The 12,820-nt window shown below is 38.9% G+C and overlaps 1 long non-coding RNA gene across 1 annotated transcript; it reads left to right on the top strand.

The window, feature by feature from the left end:
- Positions 1-321: 321 nt before the first annotated feature.
- LOC123573584 (uncharacterized) lies at positions 322-4,954 on the top strand. Its single transcript, XR_006698217.2, has 2 exons — positions 322-556; positions 4,105-4,954. It is a non-coding gene; the product is annotated as an uncharacterized lncRNA (long non-coding RNA).
- Positions 4,955-12,820: the final 7,866 nt, after the last annotated feature.

Below are 12,820 nucleotides of genomic sequence, written 5' to 3'. Positions count from 1 at the left end.
CACGGATCCTGCCGACATGTGATGTCCCCTCCGGACACCCAGCTTTAAATTTCTCTCTCATGCTCTTTCCCTGTATTTCTCAATCCAGCCGAGACACTTAGGAAATAGAAAAGAACCCACGTTAAACATCGGGAGCGGGTTCTTCGGATAGGTGTCTTATGTCATTAGTGCTTCATTTCTACAGTGGGGTGAGAAGAGCAAATCTACAGGCTCAACCCAGCCCACCACCTGTTTTATTGGAACCCTGGGCTCATTTGCTTACATATTATGTATGATTACTTTCACACTGCAAAGGCAAGTTTGAATAGTTGTGATACAGATTATACGGACTCCAAAACCTAAAATACTTGCTATCTGTTTGTTTACAGGACAAATTTGCCAGGCTGACTCTAGAGAAATCTCAGCTGAGAAAGTCTGCAAAGAAATTTGGCTGTGTCTACCTTGGTCTTTATCTCATTGAGCAGGGCCTAATTTCTTCACCTGCAACCCTATCGCGGGGTCATTATCAGGATTAAGTGAGTCAATAACTGCAAAACACTTTGAATAGAGTCACATGGTAAGCACTCAGAAAATGTTAGCTCTTCTTCGAAGGCAGATACCAACTTCCATTTACTTATTCTGCAGGTTGGCAGTTTGGCCTGGGCTCAACTGGATGGTTCTTCTGACATTGGCTAGACTTGCTTTTGCAGCTGCAAGTAGATTTAGGCAGCTCTGCTTCTCTGTGTAGCCCTGGCCAGGATGATCCCCATCACATATCTGGCAGATAACTACCTGTCACCAGGGTGGCTGAACCATGTGGTATTTAGTGAGCCTCTGATTCCCTTCCTACTTCAGTCCCTTTGGAACCCCCTACCCCCCACAAAAAGCCATCTTTTTACATTGTGAAGCCATGTTTTACATTATGCATGATCTACATCAAGTTAATATATCTTAACCTAATTGAAATATCAAACAAACATTTAAGTACTTACTAAATGTCAACACTCTATGAAATGGCTTTGCTTTTTCCTTCCTTTTGAAATTCAAAACTTTATTTGAACAGAAGCCAACTGGCTTTTCATGGTGGCTAGGGGGTCCTAAAAGGGACTGAACTAAGGAAGGCTTCATATGGTCTAGGCTTGAAACTGGAGCAGTATTACTTCCACTATATTTCATTAGTCAAACAAATTGCAAGACCAGCTCATATTCAAAGAGTGGGAAGATAGATTCCACTTCCTGAAGAAAGGACCTACAGAGCCCCTTTGCAAAGGGACATGTATACAAGAAAGAATAATTGCAATCATTTATATGCATGATCTATAATGAGTTAATATATCTTAACCTAATGGAAATATCAAACAAACATTTAAGTACTTACTAAATGTCAATACTCTATGAAACGGCTTTGCTTTTTCCTTCCTTCAGAAATTCAAAACTTCATTTGGACAGAAGCCTTTTAAAAATAAATAAGTTCTTTTGCTCTTAGCACGTATTTGTCTATGGGAGGACATCTGAATGCATGTAATAACGAACCATCTTCAGCACCATGGACTCATGAAATTCAGCTGATTGATTCTCAGTCCTCACTCCATCTATAGCAACATGCTGAGCTTATTCTTTAATTTTAATTCCTCTTTAAATAAAACTCTAATTTTGTTTTAAGTGCATAAAGTGAAAGAAAATTTTATCTCTCGGTGTTTATTAACTTGTTATGAACATCTTCGTAATTTAAAAACATTGCAATATACCAACCACATTATCTTCAAAAATAAAAGAGTAACTTAACTTTTTCCCTCACTGAAAAATGAAAATAACAAATAATGATAAAAAATTGGAGTAGAATCTAACAGTATTCTAAGACCTCCCAGCCTTCCTTTCTCCAAATGTGTAAATCATTAAGTATTCAAATGTTTAATGTAGTCATGATCAAGCTTACCAGAATAAATCATTTATTTGTCCACCCTTGGCTATCCAGCTTCGTTAGCGCTCTTAGGAAAATTAAGATGTCTTCACATTCCAGGCCTAACAAAGTGTTCTTGCCTCTCCTACTACTTTACATATGAGCTTGCCAGTGCTTTTTCTATTAATTAGATTTGTTTTCTCCCCTCCACCTCCAATTTTGGGCATGGTTTATATTCCCTTGCTTTCTGAAGCCTGGCTTCAAACCATGTAAGATAGCAAAACAGTATCTTTTTTGAAATGCAACTGGAAAAAGAGAAAACATATTGACTTTTAGCATAATAATGAGAAGAAGGAAGAATACTAAACATCTATAAGTCATGTGGGGTATGTCAGGCACTCTTATAAGTAGTTTACAGACATCAGGTTATTAATTTTCACAAAATCCCACAATATAATATAGATGTTAGAGAATAACTTATATAAACATATATAAAACATTTTCCTGATTTTATACATAAGAAAACTGAGAAACAGAGACTTTAAAGGCTTATGCCAGGTCACACTCTAAGCAGTAGAACTGGGATTTGGAACCAGGCAATCTGCTTTCAGTACTCATTAATTTAGCCATTATACTATGCTGCCTGTCCATAAAAACACCCAGGAAGTAGGTTGACATTATAAAAGATATAATTGTAGTGTAGATATTTGCTCCTGAGGCTGGACCAATGAGCAGCATTTCAATTCATATTTTCTTATTCCAGATTCGTCCTGGGGAAAATCAAATGCAGTTCAATGACTGACACCAATGGCCAGAAAGAAGGAGTGGGCATTGGGGATTAGGGTTGGGGTCATGGAAAGAAGATGGCTCTGTGGGAAGCAAGGTACATCAAGGTGAAGAGAGTATATCTGGGAGGGAGATGCTCCAGAAGTGGATGGGAAGGGGGTGGCAGCACTGGGCATCACACAGCCTCTAATAAAGAAATGCCATGCACACTCACAAGGAGGCAGAATGCGCTGAACAAAGTAAGCGTACCATTCACAGTTCCCTGCCCAAACAGGATCTTAATATGCACGACCACTGACTTCAGCCTATAGTAAAGATCTGCCTGTACCTCATCTGTGTCTGCTAAGCTAATACTTTTCCTCTAATGCATTTTCTCACCCCAGCCTTCTCAGATTAAGAGCATTATAAGGGGTGTTATTACATCTTGATAAACTGCAAAATGGTCTTCCTCTTTTTCTTTCTCAGTTCTCATTCCCCTTTTCTGTCTGTATTGGGATGCAAACATGTTGTTTCCTTCAAATGAAATGTATATGTTAATTTATTTGATGGGCTTGACAAAATGCCTCTAAAATAAAATGCCAGTACTCTCTAAATGGTCACAAATAAAGGGCCTTGGACCTTTCCAATAATTTATAGTGATGTCATATGCAATAATGGCATTATGTTCAGAGGAGCAAGCCAGTTATAAACACAATTAAGATAATCTAAAAACGGATGAGGGGTAGCAGGGTTGCATCCCTAAACACTGCAGTGCAGATTCCTATGGCTCTGGACCAAGACCATGACCTCTGTCAGAGAACTACTCTCATTTTGAAAAATAGCTCTTGACATGCTACTAGCTGGGGTACTGGGCACCCACATGGAACACCACATGACAAAACAACTGGAGGTAGGCTTGATGAGCTGGGTGAATCAGTAAGTCACAAAGCTGCGGTACTTGGGGACTAGGTTTAGGCAGGTCCAGAAGATGTGAATTACTCAAATGCATAGGATACCCAGGCTCCTACTGCTATTGGACTGGTGCATTTTCTTCCATCCATACCTATGACTTCATGAAGAGTTTTCTATAAACAAACATCAGAAGAAGAAAAGACTTAGGCCCAGTTCACAGTTATGTTGGTGCTAGCTAGAAATGTACCACCACCACAATACAGCCCCACTCAGAGATGCCCCAGAAAACACTGATGAGAAGAAATTCTCCAGTGGCGAGATTTCCAAGCAGTAAACTTGGTTAGAGAGTTAGCCTGAGATATGGATTAAACAGGCACTTAGACATCAACAAATGCCGTGGCTGAATTTTCAGAGTGCTGAAGGCAATAAGTCTGAAAGATCAGTTACTATGAACGGTGGTGAAGTCTATGGATGGATTTATGGGAGTGGGCACAAAATGTGGATGTTTGTGTCTCACATGAATGCTTACCAGAAATTATCTACTGCAGAGGAGGAACTCAAACATCAGATGGATGGAATCATACATTTTATGGAAGTCAGCCAACCTCTGAAGAGAACCTTGAACCAAGCAGCTATGACAGCAGAGATGGCTGGTCTACATGGGCCCAACAACATAGGTTCCCTTCCACCAAGTCTAAGCCAGTAACTGCCACTGCTGAGTGCTCAACCCCTCAATGCAGAGACCAACACATAGCCCTCGATATGACACCATTCATCATTGGACATCTCCACCTTAAGAGGACAGAAGCTCATCGTTATCAGAATCCATATCTACTTCATATCACCTTCCCTGCCTTCATTGCCTCTGCCAGCTCCAGCAACTGGGAGTTTATAGGATGCCTAATCTCAACATGACACTCTGCATTATATTTTCTCAAACCTCTCATCTTAAGGAGGTACAACAATGGGCCCATGACCACAGGATTTGCTGGTCCTACTCTCTACCCCATTACCAGAAACAGCCAGCCTGACAGAACAATGGAGGAGCTTACTGAAGACTCAGTTGAAGAGTCTGCTTGGGAGTAACATTTTATAGGGTTGGGGCACTGTTCTCCAGGATATAATATAGCTGATCCTTGAACAATGTAGGGGTTAATGGCACCGACTCCCACACAGTTGAAAATTTGTGTATAACTTTTGACTTCCCAAAAACTTAACTATTGATAACCTGCTGTTGACCAATAACATAAGCCTTACCAATAACATAAGCAGTCAATTAACACATGTTTTTATGTTATATGTATTATATGCTCTATTGGTACAATAAAATAAGCTAGGGAAATGAAAACTTTACTAAGAAAATCATAAAGAAGAGAAAATATATTTACTATTCATTAAGTGAGAGTGGATCATTATAAAGGTCTTCATCTTCATCATCTTCACATTGAGTAGGCTGAAGAGGAGGAAGAAGAGGAGGGGGTTGGTCTTGCTATCCCAGGGGTGGCAGAGGTGGAAGAAAATCCACAATAAGGGGACCCAAGCAGCTCAAAAGCCTGTTATTCAAGGGTCAACTGCATATGCCCTGAATCAAAGGCCCATATATGGTACTGTGTCTCCAATAGCTAAACTACATGAATTTAGGAACCAATGGGTGAAAGTGGATGTAACTCCTCTCACCCTTACTCTTCCTAGCAGAATTTATCTTTCTTGTCCTGAAAAGTTAAGCTCTGCCAAGACAGAGTCCCTAGTCCTTATTTGGAATGGGGGATGGGAAGAGGTGAAGAACACTTCAACCAAGTGACACAATAAAGATTCCACTGAATTGAAAACAATAACCATTACCATGTGGCCACTTTGGATTCGTACCTATGAACAAGCAGGCAAAGAAAATTTACTTCTTGCTCAGGTAATCAATTCTGATTACCATGAAGAGTTGGGATGTCTACTCCACAATAGAATAGAAAGGGTTATATCTCAAACCCAGAGGAATCGCGGGGTATCCCTTAATCTTACATTGTTTGGTAATAACTGTTAATAAACAGTTACAATAACTATTATAGACCACAGACAAAGCCACTAAGGACTCAGACCACTTACTGATGATGAAACTGGAATTTCTACCAGGCTAGCAAACAAGACCAGCAAATGTGCTTTCCTGGGGAGAAAGAAATCTAAAATGAGAATATCAGTTGTATTATTGGGATCAACTACAGCAGTAGGAATTGTGGCTTAGTTCATTAACCCTCTTTAAGTGTCTTTAGAAGATTGCAACTTATGTGGATTCCATGACCAAGTGATTTGTACCTCCCATGTCAAAGATAAAAATAGGGGCATCTTGGTCTTACAAAATTGAAGGCCCCACTACTGCGGCATGAGAGCCAGGTGTCAGAGGACAGTCTGTGCAGTGTATCAGACACAGCTTATGCATCTTACAGATCATTTTAGCTTTGTTGGCCTCCTAGGCCCGCAGCCACTTCATCTTCTACCCTTGGTAGCTGTCTTAGCCTTGCCCTGGGTGAAGGCCAGATTCTGGCAGGAGCAACAGCAGCTCAGGTGCCCACCTCAACCCATGCAGGTCCACAGAAGCTCTAGCTTCTCCAGAAGCTGCCCACAGAGGCCAGATAACAAAACCAGAACTGTAAGGGAGCCAGCACCCTATGGGGCAAATGTTAAGAGACAGAAAACAAGAAAAAGCTGTCAGAAAAATTCTTCTTACTTCCTTTCTCTGAGGTGCTGTGGGTTTTTTATGGCTTGGCTGGAGGCATACTACATGACTGAGCACCTGGTTGCTTTCTCATGAAGGTGTGGTCACCTTATATCTACTTAGCCTCCCTCCACACCCCATGCCACTTCTTTCCTTACTCTTGTTATCCTACAATTGCACCTCCCAAGAAAGCATTGGCACATAAGTTTTGCCTAAGTTTCTACTTTCTAGAGAATATAAATGGAAATTATGTCTATCTGACTCACTTAGGGGGCTGTTTCAAATGATAAATACACCACCGTGATATGCCGTTGATAAATGTTATTCTTCAAGTTTATAGGGATGAGAAAAGGTGTAACACCATGACATTATAGAAATCGTTGACCTAAGTTTGATCCTAACTCTGCTACTTACTGTATGACACTGAGTAATTTGCTGAACCTCTCTGATCCTCATTCCTTCATCTGGTCAACATAGGCTCAGCATGATAACATGGGTTCTCAGGGAGGACTGCTTGGGGTGCCTGTGAATCTTTAGGCAATTTACATGCATCTCTAAGCCTCAGTTTTCTCATGTGTAAAATGGAGATAGTAATACAATCTACCTAACAGGTTTGTTTTGAGGATTCAATGAGATCATCATTCATGCAAAGCTGTTGTAAAGTGCCTTGTCTATTATCATCTGTGAAAAGGAGTAAAAAGCTGCCCCTTTGAAAGGTTGTGAAGATTAGCTGCCTTCTCCAGGCAGCTGTTGGAGCCATTTGAGTTAGGTCTGGGCACCTAAGCTATTGTAAAGCATGACATAGCTATAAAATAATATTTTTTTCTAGGGGAAAAAAGTTACTGTGATATAATTTGTATCTGGTCATTCTTCCCTTCTCCGCTGGTAGAATCCTGGACCCACTTACATCATCTTCTCAACCCAGTGAGTTAACTCTATGCCAACACAGACTTCAACCTAGATCCAGCCCTACCCCCAACAAAGTTTATCATTTCCTTCTCCCTCAGAAGGTTGATGTGGCAAGTAACAACAACAAATTGATAATGTTTCACATCTTTATTCAAGTCCTAATCTGAAATAAATACTCCAAAAACCCAAATCTGGGTGGGTTCTTGCCCAAAACTTGGAGGGACAGATTCATATCAAGTGATCTTGTTCTGCTTGACATATGATTTAGAGTATCTCCCTGTGCAAACTAATTTAGAAATAAAGAAAATGGGCTTAGTAAAAATTCTGTCAGGACACATTATATAAGATTTTATAGATTTATGTATAAAATCTGAGCCTATTAGGCTGGCCAAGGATCCCATTACCCTAGTAATCTGGAAAGCAAGAATTCATCTATCCTTTCAACAAATAATTATGTGAGATGGGAACACAACGATCCCCAGGTTTGGCAACAGATTCAAGTTCCTGGGCAACATTATTAGAGCAGCTATTCTTCCTTTGTACTTGACTCAAAGTCCTGTTATCAATTACCCATGCCCTCAGAGTACCTGACAACAACAACAAAAAAAAACACCATGGGACCACTGAGATCCAATGCCATCATGATTCAGCACAGATACTATTTAATGGTGACTGAAGCAAACGCTAGAGTCCACACTGACCCTGGCCAGTCCTCATTACCACGTTGACCTCTCCATAATAGCCTCCACAGATATTTCTCTCCCAAGGGATTCCTCTTTGGTGACTTATAATTACCATGAAACACTGTAATTCATACAATTAACGCTTTATTCTAAACATCCAGCTAATACTGATTTCCACTGCTTGGCTGATTAAAGGCTGCCTGTTACCAAGAAACTTTGTAGCAATCTCTCCAGTTAATTAATGTTTTCAGGCACTTGCCTGGAAGACAACAACAAGAGAAGTTGCTATCTAATTGCCATTGTTTACCACAAATTGCAAGGTGCCGTGGTTACTTCATACTTTTCACTGTGAATGCTATCGTCATCATCATCAATATTTATTGACTACCCACTTAAACGTATTCCATTCCACTAAGTGCTTTAATGTGTTCTACAGCATGGCTTGCCAAAGAAGGCTAATCATGAAAATAGCACACTAGAGTCTACTGTTCTAATTTTTTTAATAAAAATTATTTTTACTCACTTTTGGAACCTAAATATAGCAGGATAAAATGTTAGTAAAACATCTCTTTATTTGGTCATCTATACCTTTTAATGTCTGACACATACAGGCTCTCTAAATATTTATGAAATAAATAAAGATATTACTGGAGTTTGTAACAGAAGTATTCAGTGAGATCTGAGACTCCAGATGGATAAAGGGAGACAAAAAGGTAGCTGATGTCTCTTGAGTGGTGTTCAGAGGCATAGAGTCTTTCTCAATCCAACATTGTGTCCAGGGAAAAGAAGTCACTTTCTTTCCTTTAGAGGAAAAAATATTACATAAGGAAAGGTTCTCAGAGGCTCTCTTGAATATCCTATGGGCTGACATTGTAGTATTTAGACTTTTCCTGTTGAGACAGAGCTGATGGTCGTATATGCAAAATACTCCCGTGGACCTATCCAAGGTTGAATGTAATCCTCACCACCTTTTTTTTCCTTCCAGAAATAATGAAATATAAGTACAGGATATTAACATGAATGTAGGGATAACCTTGAATTTGCTCTCATTTTGTTAAAACAAAAAAGTAAATCATTCAAAAATCTTGGTTCCTAAACTCTTATTAACAATGAATTAATTGGAAATACATTGCAACTGATTGTGATAGGGCTGGATCGCTCAGCACAGCAGCCAAGGGACCTAGGCTCTAGGTCCCCATCTTACACTGATTAGCTCTGTGATTGCATGCAAAAGCTAAACGGGATTTAAAGCTTTACCAAGGGTTTTTATATCTCTGAAAATAATTAAACCTCCCCCACTTCTTCCACTAACTTTTGTAGCATATAAATAAAAGTAAACTGGCAACTTTCCTACAGCATGAGAAATAGTACAGCATGCCTGGATTCTAGAAGCTAACTCTTTTGGACATGTATTTATTGTTTGTCCAACATTTCTTCCTTCAGGAATTCCCCTCATTTCCCTTTTTGGAATCTCAGTTTGTTTATTGTGGCATGAGAATGTTGAACAAATGCTATATACTTAATGTTTGTATAGCCCCGAATGTTGCAACCCTAATCCCCAGTGTGATAGTGTTTGAAGATGGGGCCTTTGGGAGGTGATTATGTCATTAAGGTAGAGCTCTTATTATGGGATTAGTACCCTTGCAAGAAAAGACACAAAAGAGCTTGCTCCATCTCTCTTTCTGTATCCCCCACACATCAGGAAACAAGAAGAAAATAGCCATCTGTGAACTAACCTTCACTAGGCACCCAATCTGCTGGGACACTAATCTTGGACTTCTTAGCTTAGACTGCAAGAAATAAATTTCTGCTGTTTAACAGTATTTTGTTACAGTGGACTGAGTTAACTAAGACAACAAAGGTCCCATTTCAGTTCTGATTTTTCTACCTGAGGTCAGGCTTAGAGCACTCTTTGATTCTGAGGTTGGAAGTTAAGTCTGGCCCTCCTGGGAAAAGCTAAACGGAACTTAAAGCTTTACCAAGGAATTTTATATCTCTGAAAATAATTTAACCTCCCCTCCCTTCTTCCACTAACTTTTGCATCACATAAATAAAAGTAAACTGGCAACTTTCCTCCAGCATGAGAGATAGCACAGCATGCCTGGATTCTAGAAGCTTACTCTTTTGGACATGTATTTATTGTTTATCCAACATTTCTTCCTTTGGGAATTGATCTTCCTTCATTCCATAATAATGCTGCTCAATGTACGTTGTTCAAGTAGTATCCACTGCACCCCAGAATAGACAAATAGCAAAAGCCCAGTCAAGCAGGGCTCTTGATTTTTACAACAGTTCTGTGAGGTAGACAGGATAGGTATAATTCTACTTCCCATTGTATGTGTAAGGAAAAATAACTGACTGGAGTAATTGGAATGAATAAAATCATACCCATAGGAGGCAAGAGAGTTGCTACACAAGTTCTGGGGGGGTTTTATCCACTTAAAATCTGGTATTCTCTTTATTTCACCACAGAATAGTGAACTCCTTGGCTTGTCATCATATCCTGGCCATGTACACGGAAAGATAGAAGCTACTTAAGATTCTGAGAATAAGACTAATACAATCAACCAATTTAAGAGAAGAGGAACAGACATTACCAGAAGCCATTATAAAGATGCAGAATGCCAGGATAAAAGTAGGAAGAGCAATACTGATTGTAGCCTAATCAATAATATTGACTTAAGGGGCAAAAATGTCATGAAAGAGGAATTTCAACATAGAAAAACTTAAAACAATGGTCTAAAAAGAAAAATATAACAATGCTCATCTGACAAAGTCTGTGTGAAAGAAACATAGAATCTGAGGAAGAAAAGATTTTTAGTCAGTAGAAAGACATTCTCTGACAAAGAGACAGAGAATTTATTCAGAACTTACCAAGGCCTAAATAAAATATGTTATCCTCTTCACTTTACATGGTACCCATGTGCTAATCTATGACATTAAATATCTAGTCACTCTAATTTAATTTAGTTCAACAAACATGTTTTGAGTGTCTTCTGAGTACCAGGGATTATACTTGGGATTGGAAATAAAAGGATGAGCAAGAAATGTCCCTGTATTTAAAGAGGCAGTGTGAATGAGAGGAAGGAATTGAAAAAAGATGCTCAAGATTCTGACTTGGGAAACTGAGTGAACATTATTAACTTAGAAAACATAAGGAAAGAAGGAGTTAGGTGTTGGACATCAGATCAGTCAAGAATGCTTTTTGGCTACAAGAAACAACTCAACCAGCAAGGTTTAAGCAACAGACATTTAATTATCATAACACTAAATTTGGAAAATGCAGTCCAGGCCAGTACAGTGGCTCAAAAACATCAACAAGGATCCAAGCTCAATGTATCCCTTATTCCACCATCCACGGCATATTGGTTTGTTGTCCTTGTGCTTGTTACCCCATACTTAGAAGATGGCTGCTACAGCTCCAAGCCTCACACTGCATTCAGGAAATACATAGACAAGGTAATATCAGCCTAATTTTTCCCTTTTATTAGGAAAGTTGTTATTTTCCAGAAGCCCTCAGCAGGCCTTCGTTTCATCTTATTGACTACAACTGAGTTATATGACTATCTCTACCTATAAAGGAGGCTGGGAAAACCTGTGGATTTCCAGACACTATAGTCAAAGGTTAAAAAAAACAAGAAGGTTGGGAAGTGTTAACCACAAACAACTTGTTCAGTTGAGGATATACACAATCTCTTGTTAGTTTTGTTTGCATGAGGCAATCCCCAAAAGACCCAATCACTGACAAATCAAGTACCTGAACCCACAAAACCTAAGGTCTAGCCAAACCCTACTTTGACAGCTTCACAAATGTAATCTCACTCTTTGAATATCTTCTAAATCAACCAACCACCTTCACTGTAAGATTTCAATACTTCACAATTGAAAGACCAACAAACCCTAGAGTTCTAGCGTAACTTCAGGACATAGAAGAGAATCAATAACCATTTCTTGATTCACTAATTAGTAGAACCTGGGCACAGAGGAAAATTTAACCTGGAAAAAGAGATTTTTTGGCTTTGACCAACAGTATTTGACTGCACAAGAATTTCTAAAAAAGAAGACAAGAACAGTTGTTGCAAATTCCAAAATATATGTCAGCCATTCGACTAAAATATTATCCCTCTTCAATTACTCTGAGTTTCATAAGCCCCAATATATCAAGAATCAACTTCTTATATGAAATGCATAAATCCAAGAAGGAAGATAAGTACAGAAAAGGCACTAGCTTATTCTCCATTCTCCATTCAGCTATTACATGGGTGGTAAGAAAAATTAAAATGCAGTCTTGACTGTTATCTAGATGTAAATCACGTCCTAGTTCCAGACAATCAAGCAAACAGTCATTAAACATGTAACAATCTAAAAAATAATTTGTAAACTGACGTTTTCTTTAGAAATTTTGGATGGTTTAGGAGACAGTAGCAGAATGGCATTCTCTTCAGATTATTTCCACTGTATCTTCACATCAATTAGTTAGAGCCATGGTGCACCTGTTGAATGTAAATTGCTTTATGAACAGCTGTTCCATGCCCAAAGTAAACATGCTGGATATTGCAATAGCCATCTAGTCTGGGGTTTGCTGGTGTCATAGCATCTTCTCAGATGGAAGACAGTATATATGAATTTATTTATGTATACCAAATGTAAGAGAGTTGGGGTTTTTTCACTCTAGGTTAGCCCTTAACCACTTCCCCAGCCCCTGTAAATCCAGGAAAGAGATTTGAATATTTATTATTAATGATTCATTTATAGTCAATCCCTTAAGGAAATTGCTATATTAATGGGCATGAATGTTCACAGCAATGTGTAAATAAGGTGAGAAACCTAACTTCAATCATTCCAGGAAGTTGTTCTCTTTATCGAAGTTATGAATTTACAAAGTAGAACTTTTGTTTGGGACAGAGGGACAAGAGGCAGTAAAATAAAACACATCATCCATAGACCAGAATATTTAGTCCTCTGGAG

Source organism: Macaca fascicularis, chromosome 5 (genome assembly GCF_037993035.2).
Source record: "Macaca fascicularis isolate 582-1 chromosome 5, T2T-MFA8v1.1".
Taxonomy (NCBI): domain Eukaryota; kingdom Metazoa; phylum Chordata; class Mammalia; order Primates; family Cercopithecidae; genus Macaca; species Macaca fascicularis.
This window is presented reverse-complemented; position numbering and strand designations above follow the sequence as displayed.